Raw genomic sequence first — 13,047 nt, forward strand, 5'->3', positions numbered from 1 at the left:
AGTAAGCCAATAAGCCAAAATAAATAGGAATTAACATCAAAGTGAAACGGCTTCTGTCAGGATCTCCCCTCTATCTATTTCTCATCTTAATGAGAAGTGATGAGTGACTGCTCGTCAGCTCCCAGCTGTCACAGCGGATCACACAGAAATTAAAGCCCGTCATTCATTTGGGCCGTCTTCATGTTGCACTGTGAAAAGGCCGTCAAACTAATCTGCTCAGACAGGATGCATCACGTCGAGGTCTGATGATATGAGCAGATTAAAACTGGATTAAATTCCTCCTGAGGTGAAGGAGCGCAAACACTGCACAGCAGCCCGTCACAGAGGCCTGGTCTAAACCCAGCAGCAGTAGTGCTGTACTATAAACACACCTGATCCAATTAACATGATTCTGTGTGGCTTTTAATTAAATCAGGTGTTATGAGAGAAACCTTGCACGACTGAGTAGAAGGAGACAGCTGGTTGTATCTGACAGCTTGAAGGACTGTCAAAAAGAGAGAGAGCGAGAGAGAGAGAGAGAGAGAGAGAGAGAGAGAGAGAGCAAACAATTGAAATGTTAAACTGAAGCTACAGCATCATCCCAGCATCTCTAACCTGACAGGATGACAAGGTGCCACATTTATGTCGAATGAAAGAACAGACTTTACAGACCTGGCTCAGCTGCTCCCCTGACATTGAAAGGTAATGAGGTCTTTTTATAAACGCTTCTGGTGCTTTTGAATATTGTTGTCATGGAGCTGTAGATCTAAAATATTTCTTTTGTGTCGGCACTTAAAGTATTTCTTGTTTATGCTGGCTTAAAAGTTGAGTCTAATTCTTGACCTTAAACAGGGTGTGATAAACAAGATAAAATATAACAGAAAAAACACACAAAGCCAAGAAGTCCTCGACAAAATGCAACAAGTTGTACACACAGCTACTAAATGAACCTAAACAGTTCATTCAAGGTCACATATTTTGCTCCATTTCAGCAAACTAATGAAAGATTCCCATGTCCTTTGAATGCGTCTTTTGTTTTTTCAGCTCAAAATACTGCAAAGATGGTTCATCTTAATCTGACCTCTAGTTTTAGTCCTGTTCTAAACAGACTGTAACTTTAATACAGCTGCAGCTGCAGTGTTTCCCCTCCTATATGACCGACGAGGCGGGCCGCCTCACTGGTATAGGCCACCGCCTCACTACAATTTTGCCGAAATTGCCGCCTCACTGGTCCGCACCCAAAAAAAAAACAAACGGAAAGCACCAAGCCACCGGAGCTGTCATTTTTAACTGTGCGGGTCCGCCGGCTGCTCTCCCCCGGTCTCCCCCGCTAGCTGGTTGGCTAACACCTGCCGCCGCTCGTCTGCCCGGGACAAACCACGCACGCACGCACGCACGCACGCACGCACACCCCTGTTGGCCCTTGCCTACATCCCACCGCCTCACAGCCATTTCAACCCAGGGGAAACACTGAGCTGTATACGCCCACTTCAGGAAGAAGACTCTCTCTGCATCTGTGATTAGCAGCGCAGAGCAAAACAGCCGGATATAACAGCCAACATGAATGAATGAGTGAGTCCAGGACTTTCTACCCTTTTTCTATCTTTCTTCCGTAGCGATCATCTGACTTGGAAATATTACTGAATTAACAAGACAGCTGTTGTTTTTAACTTGTGTATGTGTGGTTTTAAAATCTGTATTTTAGCTGTGAAGAACAGCAGCTCTGGAATGGATCTGAAGTGACTGGTTTAAGGGATAGCAGAAGTAAATGACTTCATATCTCAAAAGCTTTTATTTTAGGCCTCCAAGTTCCTATCAACCACATAACACAATAGAAATGTTTTTTCCCCAAATATTGGACCTTTAGTGTCATTTTTCTAAGCTGAGCTCATAATTTTGTTGCCCAGTTAATCACATTGTACTACACTTCATAGTCATCACTGTTGTCTGCAATTAAAAGTTGGATGAACTTCATCGTTGACAATAAGGCATCAAGATTTTTAAAAAATCCTTTTTAAAGCTCCTCCATTAAAGCTTCTCAGTTTTCTCTGTATTTTCTCTGATTAACTGTAAATCTCTATTGCAGATCATTTTACAAAATAGTGACTAAATATTAGGGCTGGACCCGAATGTTCAGTCGTTAAGGTGGTATCTGAATATTTACTTTGAGATCCGAATATTCTGTATCCCCCTCCCCTGTCGAACGATGTCACACGATCAGTATCCGACTCATCTCTTTGTCAACCCTCCTGTTGGACATTACGGTCCGATCCGAATATTCGGATATTCGTCATTAATCGGGGCCTGATATCTGGAGCCCAGAAATTGCTATTCGGGCCAGCCCTATAAAATATACCACACGTACATAATCATCGTTGAAGAGGTTCAAACTTGTTAACTACAAACACAGGCCGTCTTTCATTTCCCTTGTTGATTTAGATTCTATCTGATGTTCAACATAACTTCATTAAAATCCCTATTAAATGCAAAATGTAGAGAATGTGAAAACCCAGAGGATAGGCTGTAAATCAGGGCAGGAGGCAACAGTTCAGCCATCCGGACCTTTGTTTCCTGTCATACACCTCTACTGTCTCCACTTATCCAATAATAATTTAAATCTGTAGCTGGTTGAAGTGGAACTTAATAGACTGCTGTGCATTTTACTCCATTATAATGCATTTTATTTTATATTTAGATCAGCCTCTTTAATAAATACAGATACAAAAGTACGATAACTTCCTATGAACACTACTAGAGTAAGCGTCAGTACAGTGGGTTACTTTGCACCACCATGCAGCAGTGTGCTGATGGGATGTTCCTGCAGCGAGCCAGAGGCCTAAATAAAGAGAGGTCATGTGGATCAATTATTGCAAATCTATTCCAGGTCATACATACATCCTCTGTCTGTATAAGTGCTGCGTGTTAGTCATCTATGCATGAGTGAAGGAGAACTGTGTTCAGACTACACCTCAGTAATTAAAGGGGTCGACAACGTGAAGCATCACTCTGCTTTTATCTGCATAAATGTCATCATGTCGCTCAAAGATTCTGAAGCAACCGACAGAGTCCTGAAATATGAAACTAAGAGAGACAGCTACAGGCAGCAGTTTTTTCAGTCTGTTAATTTATGCTAAAGTGTTGTGTAGAGAAACTTTCATATAGCAACAACTAAACTGTTCTCTCTTTGAACCTCAAGCTGTTTCTGACCGCTTTTCTCTACTCACACACAAATTTTTCTCACTGTGGGCTCATTTGTCACTACAACATAAAGTCTGCGCCTCTATAGAGACAGTACAGCTATGTTGCCAATGGTAAAAACAATGCTAACTCTATATACTATAGATATTTGAATGCTTACATACATTTTATTTGTTTCTATACTTCTTTCCATCTGCACAGCCTGCAGTTAGCTGACAAGTCCTAGAATTTTTGCAGTTAGTCATTGCTTTTCAACTGTGCTGAAAAGAGCAGAATCTTTAAATGAGACATGAAGAATAAAGTGATTTTAAGCTAAGATTTCAAAAGTTTTCGAATGGAAATGAGCTAGAGCGGTCAAAGATTGTCAGATGGTTGAAAGGTTTGAAAGGTTTAAGTTATTTTGATTCCAGTTATCAGTTCAATGGTGTAATTTTGGCTTTTATTTTTAAAAAAGATAGCAGCCCTTTCAAATGTGCTGGTTGATTTTGGGGTTCAGAGGGTTAAAGCATTATGAAAGCATAACAGGCCATTTTTTTATGATTACTGTGTGCTGGGGCTACACAGTGGCTTGGTGTTTAGCACTTTCACCTTGCAGCTAGAAGATCCCCGGTTTGCATTCCAGCCTTCCTGGGATCTGGCGATTCTAAATTGTCCACAGGTGTGAATGTGAGTGTTTGTCTGTTTCTGTATGTAGTGCTGTGGTAGACTGGTGACCTGTCCAGGGTGTCCTCTGCCTTCACCCTAAGTCAGCTGGAATAGGCTCCAGCTCCCTGCAACCCTAATGTGGATCAAGCAGTGTATAGATTATGGATGGATGGATGGATGGATGTACATATGGATGGATGGATGGATGACTGTGTGCTTGTAAGGATACAGTTGTATTCCTGGTTTTACTAAGGTTTAAGAGCACCACAAGCACAATTTTAAGTTCTTCTATCACAGACAAAATATGCCGATAACTCAAATCTAACAAAATAGACAAACCCATGACAGGTTTATTAGCCAGCTACATCCTCACACTGAAGTCCGCCAGGAATAATGAGATATTGGATTTTTGCTGATACAATATCTGCTATTTTCCAACTAATTCTGGCAGATCGCCGATGCAGATATATGCACATATTTTTCCACCTAATTGCAGAGAACATGAGGTCTCTCCTGTAGTGGATTCAACATATTATTATGCCTCCTAATAGCCTGATGACCTACTGGCAGGTACAGACATAAAATACTTTTGAAATGTGCACTTTCACTGGGGGAAAATAGGAAAATTATGTCAAATTTACTAGATTACTATTACTACATACAGCAGCCCTTTTCACATAATGAAATTTGTAGCTGTTGATATGAAAATGCACATATTTCTCTTTAACCAAGTTTCAGATAAGCTGGAACAAATGTTTGTCATCTTGCTGGAACAGCTACCTAAATGAATCATCCACTATCAAAATTGTTTTCTGTCTTTTATTTGAAAAAAATCAGGTTACTGTCTCATCTACAAAAAGAAAATTGGGTAAAACAACACATTCTTTGAAAAATAACTACCAACATTGTTAGCAGACTGGAGAAAACTAATGAGAGTTACTAGAGAAGCTCAGTTTTATCAGGGAGAGTCAGACAGACAACTGTTTTCATTTAAGGAGCTACTACATTCCTGAGGATTTCATTTTAATTTGCATTCAGGGTCCGAGTGGAACAGACAGAAAAACACAGACAGGAAAAACCTAGGAGACACAGGAGCTCTGCTGGGATCTGAGCCAACGGGGGGAACGGAGCTGAATTCTCAAGTGTGTCTTGAACCTGAATGACCACAACCACTGCTCACGCCTTTCTGGGACATTTTACCTTCACTTCTGCCCGTCTTCGTATTCATGCACTGCAGCAGAGTGCCGCAGGAGGCTGTCACTTCCAGATCATATGATGATTTAGACGCAGTGCCAACGAGCCAATAAGACTTCTGAGAGTTTGCCTTAAGAAAACCTTTACTTTATATTCCACCATTGTCAGAGGAGGGGAGAGGAAAGCAGCTGAGTGTGAGCTCATGACTGAAGTTTAAGGTTTCCTCTAATCTGCAAACTCGACTCCGCATCCCCCTTCAAAGCACAGCAATGACACCAGACCGAGGAGGAGGCACGCAGCCCCCAGGCCAGCAGCCACACTCCACCCTCATGATTAATTGTCATGAAGCATTCAGATGAATTTTCTGGATATAGGAGCACATACAGGATGAGAGATCTGATGAAATGTCGGACTAAGCCAAACAAACAGCCCCTCTCCTCCTACAGTCTGTCTCTTGGAAAGGCTTCTGCTGAGCACGCAAGCTCATTCTCAGCTCCACAGTCACACAGATGAAATAATTCCTCTCAGGGAAAGGAAAATATTACAACAGTATTTGGCCGCTGCCTGCAGCACAGGCCATAAACAGAGGGACTTGTATGATAACTCCATCTGGACGAGCTGGAACACAGACAGTACGAGGGCTGAGCTTTCTACAGGGAGCCATCAGAGAACAAGGAGGCTGGAAAACACTTCCTCTGACCTACGTGGCTGCATTCTCTCTGCGGGCCTTCACGCTCAAAGTACTGCTCAGACATCCACGGTAACGGTTCACTTCCTACACTAAGATAAAAATCACAGCTTGTGTAGATTCAAACTGACAGTGAATCTCCACCACCAAAAACCTTCGAACACGAACAGGCAAATGTGTCGCAATATTCTCTTTATTTAATCAGTGCAAAGACTGATCTTAACTTCTGCTGCCTTCAAGTCTTGTTCTATAATAAAGTATCATTAAAAAAAAGTGGATCACACACAGAAGCTGAGCTGCGCCCTCAGCGTCAACTCCAAAGTCAGAAGAAGCAAAATTCCACTTGGTTTCACAGCTGATTCTCTCATAAGATGTCAACCCCAGCTTTAAAAATCTAGTTTGTAACCTTAGCTCCATATGGTGCTTTTTTTATATGCTACAATACACACCATGAGCATAATAAGCAGTCAACCCCATGGCTGAGCATTTCCATCAGGAAACTGCAGCTGAGGTTTCACACTGAACAAACGTAAAGAACCAATCCTGTCAGCTTGTAGGGCAGAGCGTTCGGTGTCATTTTGCTTCTTCAGAATCAGTTTCCAAATATACTTAGCTGAATTAGTCAAATATTGCAACTTGCTGTTTGTGTAGAGTAGTTTTGCAGTGTTTGAGCAGAGCTGCAGGTGAGCTGGTGTGCTCGAGCTGCAGTGAGGAGCAGAGGGGTGGGTGGTGACAGAGGCAGGGACTTCACAGATCTGCACATTCACTCGGTGTAGAGTTACATTTAAGCTACCTGAAGGCAGAAAGGAAACATTTTCATGGAAAAAAAATCTAAATATGCAACTCTGAAACACACACAAATGGGTTTTTAGCAGTTAAACCAAGTATTTGTGTTATAATTAGGAGTGGATCACACTTGAAATCAGAGTTGCATCCTCAGAGTCGACTCATCCGACAGAAGAACCAGAACTCGACTGTTTCTCAGAGATTTTAGGTCAATATTTGAGCTTATTCTGTATTCATTACAGGCGGCTATGCACTTTCTGTATTTGTTTAATATGACTTGCTGACTCTTAGAAAAGAGCAGTTGATGCGCAGTGGTTGACTTTCTACTCGCTCGCTATTCATTAGGCTTTCACATTATTAACAACTTAATGCTGATACAGGCCTTTAAGAAAAATAAAAAAACTTACCTAATTGGAACTGTGTAAAGCGTGTTTCTCTCTTTAGCTTTAACAAACAACCAGCTAATGGTCACATTGCATTTTTTCTTTAAAATAAATTTGTGCCTGTTAAAATGAGCAGATAAATATTGAAATAATTCTACTGCAAGCTTGCAGTCTGTAGGGGCAGTGCAGCGGTCACTGCGATTGACTGCAGCAAAACTGGCCATGAATGTAGGATGGTACATTTGGAATCGTAATGTGAACATGAAAGAGCATCAGCAACGATGCAGAAACCATCGTCGGCAGCTGATGCACAGGTCTGAGATGCCAACTCTAAAAAATGACGGGCCTACGTGAGAGTAAGGGAGCAAGTTAAAACTCATTATCATGAATAAACCCATAATTGTAGAATACAAGTAAGAGCATGAGTACAGATTATAAGTAAAATAAACTATACGTCAGTCAAAACTGCCTGGAAAAGAAAGTCATTCACTCAGAAAACTTTCACATGTGGTCTGTGTAAAAAAAAAAAAACTCTCTCCATGTTTACTCTTCATCTTCTTCTCTAATGTAATTCCGCTCAGCTGCCCTTTCAACATCACATGAATGCACTGTGGATTCTTCCCATCAGTAAAGTCTACAGAGTTTAGATGAGAAGTTTGCACAACGAGAAGAACCACCGAGCACTCGAGTATCTGACAGCGGGACGGATCTGTGAAGGAGAAAATCAGCACAGTGCTGAGGTGCTGCTGAGCAACACACTCATTTATATAATAATGATGGAGTACATACACACCAAATAAAGAAGACATGCAAAATAAGTAATATTTTGAAACTGTTTGATTTGATATGTCACACTGAATTCGCTTATTGTTATATGTATCACAGTTTATGCAGATGAACTGGAAGCACAAAATAAGAAAATGCTCAGTGGAGTTAAGTGCACAGTTTAAACACAGACACACACACACCACACACACACACCGTGGCTTTGCTGTATGAGCCTCGCTCCAAGTCATCACTTTCTAATCCTCTCTCGCTGCTCTCTTCATCTCTCTTCTTAACCTCGGTGCTCATTCAGGCTGAATCGCCGATCTGTAAAACAGAAGCTGCTCCCTCCCTGCAGTCAGACCCAGCCAGTCGTTCATTGAGAAAATACTTCTCAAAGTGCCAATAATGGAGCCTTTAAGCTGTGTGGGCCGTAAGCAGGCTGGAGTGGGGGAGGGAGCAAAAAGCTGCCGAAAACGCTGGCAGAAATCGCATTGGTTGTGCTTAAAAGCCGATGTTCACACTTGAAAAAGCAACGATGTCTGATTTAAAAGAAGAGATGACAAAGAGGTTAAACAAGGGTCAGAAAGGGAAAGTTAAACTCCCTATATAGAGTTTCATATAGAGATGACTTTTGAAAATGTAAATATATGTAGGCTTTTGAATTTCTGAGAACCTTTGCATTCTTTAAAGACAAATTCATCCCAAAGAGCAAATTTAGGGAAGGAAGTGTCAGCGTTAATGTCTGCTGTGTTGGCCGTTTCTCCTTCCGCCACACAGTAATGTATCAATCACTGCCACCGACAAAAATAACTGAAGTTCTGCAGCTCATAATCGACTGTAAATAAGCCGCCACAAGGTCAGAGTCAAGTTCACTCTGCTTTAGCTCACAACCTCCTGTATATAATGAGATAATCAGTGTTGAAATCCATTAGCCGGACGACAGAAAATGAACCGTTTCGAAAAGCAATTCATCATTTCAGTCATAATGTCACTCGCAGCCCACAGCTTCTCCAACAGCATGATGGCATATTGTATCACTGTGCACTTAAAGTCAAGTCAGTTTTATTTAAAAGCAGAAATATCACAAATGTGCCTGAAGTGGTTTCACAGTCTGAGCAGAAAACAACATCGACTAGCCTCAGAGCTCAGTTAAAGCAACATTTCAGATGTCTGTCTCAATGTATACAAATTCATTCATAATGCTCATCATTCCTGGTTTTTCTCCTGAAAGATCCTTTACTGATATTTTCACATAACACCTGGTCTCAATATTTACTTTTTGGTGGAACGTGTGGGAATATTTGATAATCTCCCAGTGGAACCTTAAATGTTAACTTAAACCTCAGTCACATTTACAGTTACATGCTGTTACTTATCACCAACAGCATGAGGCATAGAAATCGAAATGTGCCGTTTGAAATGTGAACTGCAGGAACAGAAACAATATGGTGGCCATTTACTGATCGAGACATCTCTCTGAGGCAGCGTGTGTAACTTTAATATTTTATCATACTGTAATATAATGGGCTATATTCTGATGACAGCTCCTAATGTACCAATAACTCATCTCTCTGATACTGTCACCAAGGTGTCTCGAGCTTTTACCACCAACCTCTTTCCTCCTGTCTTTCTTTTCCTTATAAATAATTATTCAATTTTAAAAACAACAACATCTTAATGTAAGTGCTGCAGAGAGGTTCACATTGTGGCCAAAAATGAATGTAAAATTAATATAAAGGCTTATTCTAATTTCTCATTTTATTCTTTTTGCTACAAAGTTTCGTTTTTTTGTTTTCCTTGTGTTTCATTGCCAACATGCCATGGACCAACGACAACATCCATCCATTAGACACCATTTAATCCTTATTAGGGTCATGGAGGGCTGAAGTCTATTAGGGTGAAGGTAGAGGACATCCTGAACAGGTCAACTGCCTATTGCAGGGCTACATATAGAGACAAACAATCACACTCGCATTCACAGCTACGGACAATTTAGAACTACTAATTAACATTAGCATGTTTTTGGACTGTGGGAGGAAGCCAAAGTACCTGCAGAAAACCCTCACATGCACAGGGAGAACATGCAAACTCCATGCAGAAAGATCTCGGGAAGCCAGGTGACACGAACCGGAGATCTTTTAGCTGCAAGACAAAAGTGCTAACTACTGAGTTACTGTGCAAAACAGCAACATAAAGAGAGAATAATGTATTCAGAAGACTAACTGTGGAAGATAATGACTTGACTTGTCTGAGTCGCTGCTGAAGCCTCATATCAGCTTTGTTTGACTGCTGAAATGTATTTCGTCTTCCTTCATTTACACTCACATCACTCCATGAAGGGATGTGTTCACAGGCAGTCTGGACCAAGAAAGAGAAGCAATTATAAAGATCAAAATGTGCTTTGATGCACAGACACATGGCTGCTGTGTTTAATCGTGAGCTCATTCTTTAACGGATAGAAAACTGCCACTACGCTGACAATGCAGGGCTGTAAGATAGTCTAAAGAAACTCTATCGCATTATTTTCACCTCAAGAAAAACTTCTGGAACTGATCATCATTCAGATTCAAGTATTTTCCAATTGAGCAGAGCTCGAGAAAAGTTGTTGCCAGTATGTAAAAAGGTCCTAGTTTTAAATAAGGTTTCATTTTGACCTATAAACACAAGTTTGTCCTGGTTTCTGCATCCATCTAAAAATAGTTAAATTCAGTCTAAATGGGAGCATCATTTTTCACTATCTGGGCAACACACCACGGGGAGTTTACACTGTCTGGAGACTTGTTAAAGCATGAGAAGTGTTTTCACTTTCCTCTGTTTCTCTGACAGTGCTTCTCCTTTAAGGGTCCACTTCCTCTGACCTCTGAGAGCCGGCAGCCTCGTGTCCACCGTCCTGAGCCAGCAAACGTGTCTGGTGCGCAACATGACACGCTACAACTGCATACCGAAATAGCGCAGCAAGGGGAACTCACACCGTAGCTGCTCAACAAGTCATCATTTATCAAAGCACAACCCAACACATACGCTGACACAAAGCGAGGGAAGCTTTACAGGATTATGGTTGTCCATCGATCAGGAGACGTCCACCAAGTCACTGAGCAGTTCTCTGGTTCAACTTAAACTGGCAAGACACTTGGGAAAATGCCCAAAATGTGAGATCGGAGTTGTGTTAAACAGCTGCACTGCTCTTATCTGAAGGTCAGCTCCTCGTGCAGGAGTCTGACTGATAACTCACTGCAGCTGTGAAGGTGACTGGAAGCAAAGTGTTTTCTGTGTTCAGGATGTGAAGGTCAGGGAGAGGCAGCTGATCCTTCATCTCAACATCTCAGCTCTGCTACACACTCTCACTCCAATAAAACAAGGTGAAAGGAAATGAACAGAAAGAGAGGGTGAGCCAAGATGACTGGGTATTCACGCGACTGTGCATGTCTCCAAAACAGTAATTAAGAAGCTCTTCTCCCCGCAGAGCAGCTGGTTTGTCCTTGGCCAGTAGGAGAATGCAGACACTTAACAGTTTTTATGGTATTATACTGCAGATTAATTGATCATGTTCACACTGAAAACAAAGTTAGACGTCCTCTGAGCTGTACAGGGACGCTGCTCTGTGACGCTACAGCACATTTCAGCAGCAAATAAAACTACATGGGTCGTACTATAGTGACGATACATTCACCTACTCTGCCACTTTGCATTGCAGCCACAACTAAAATGTAGAGTGTGTTTCTGAGTTTAGGAAACAGTTTGGATAGTAAGCATTTTCACTTTGATTAGATGAGAAGATCAAAACCATATCCATGTCTGTGTGAACACAGAATCAGAAATCTATGAGCCTAGTTGATCATAAAGACAGCCTTAGCTGCCTCCAGGAAATGGCTTGAGCCACTGAAGTATGGCAAACAAAACCTGTAAAGATGATTAATCAACACGTTACACAATATTTTTTATGCAAATTTAAGCACAAGCAAAAATTTAAAAGGGAGTTGGGTGTTATGGTGATTGTCAAGCAGTAGTTCTAGCAGAGAACCTCAACTAAAACAACTCATTTTAAAGGTTTTACACTTCGGTTTGTACATAAATGAAACAAACAGAAACAAGACAAATTCTTAATTAGTGAGCTTCTGATCAAAAGTGTACTGTAAAACTTCTGAAATTATCAGTAGATCTTTTTTCTTTATTTTTTAAATGTGTCTCTGAAGTATCAGGGAAAACTGAATTAATGCATGTAAATTAATTGTGTTCTTCAATTACGGTCAAATAAATGCTGCAATCATTCATATTGTCAAGGAGACACCCTCCACCACCATCAATATTTGGCATCTTGCTGAAGAAAGCATAAAACTAATGATCAAAATAGCTGATTTATTTTCTGTTGACTGACTAATAGACACTCTGTTGCAGATCTAATAAATAGTAACTTCCTGTACAGATCTTAACTCCTGCACCCTGAAGAGTATATAACAGTGAAACGTTCTTCTGGTCCAAGCTCTCTCTCTCTCTCTCTCTCTCTGTATGTGTGTTTTTTTCTACACTGACAGTTCAGTCGTCCCAACAGCAGACAGGCAGACAGAAACCTGGATGATGAAAATTGAATTCTTCCAGCTCATGTCTGTGGTCGGCTGATGCACATGTGTAGATTTCCATTTCATGATGTTACACATTCAGTTCACTGCATGTCAGAAGGACACACTACAGTTTCACACCACCACATACATTTGACAGCTTCAGGTATTCAGAACATTGAGGTCTGACATGCAGAACATGCCAGCGGCTTGTAAAACACAATACACTGTTAAACAGTTTAAACAATCCGACAATATATGGAGCAGCTGAGCTGCAATGGAGCGAGTGACAGGAGGATGATACGATAAAAGGGACACCAGGCGACGGCAGCGAGAGCAGGACAACATGCTGACAACATCTGCACATCATGAGAAGCATGAAACCTCCACTGTCTGAATCACATCTCAGTCTGTTGCAGTTTGCACAGACACTGAGGGGAGCATTAACATTACAGGGATGAGATGAGGGTGGATTTTGTTCAAAGGCAAATACATATTTAATAAAGTAGGGATGGGCGGATTGATCTCCAATGTATCAATACCTGACGCGGTATTTTGGAGTATCAAAAAGGACCAAATGCATCAATACGCAAAGGTTTTTCTCTCAATTTTATGATGCAGCGTTGATATTTCCACTAATAGTTGCCCTATATAAAACTTATACTCATCACTACCTTAATATTCAAGTATTTCTTAAATCTTGTCTTGCTTTTTTAGCCAAATAATAACAGTTTTCATTATACTTGCTAATAAATTAAGAAAAAATATTTAGTCATTAGCAGTGGCTGGGGGAAGTATCAGTAACAGTGATCTGTAGTTCAGCATCATTTGGTCGTAGATAAAAGCCTAC

General features: G+C 41.0%; 1 protein-coding gene across 2 annotated transcripts in view; it reads right to left on the minus strand.

Annotated features, from left to right (window-relative positions):
- Window positions 1–13,047, minus strand: part of homer3b (homer scaffold protein 3b) — a 63,404-nt gene that overhangs the window by 47,021 nt on the left and 3,336 nt on the right. The gene's annotated exons all lie outside the window — the stretch shown is intronic.

This window comes from Acanthochromis polyacanthus, chromosome 4 (genome assembly GCF_021347895.1).
Source record: "Acanthochromis polyacanthus isolate Apoly-LR-REF ecotype Palm Island chromosome 4, KAUST_Apoly_ChrSc, whole genome shotgun sequence".
NCBI classification, from domain to species: Eukaryota; Metazoa; Chordata; class Actinopteri; family Pomacentridae; genus Acanthochromis; species Acanthochromis polyacanthus.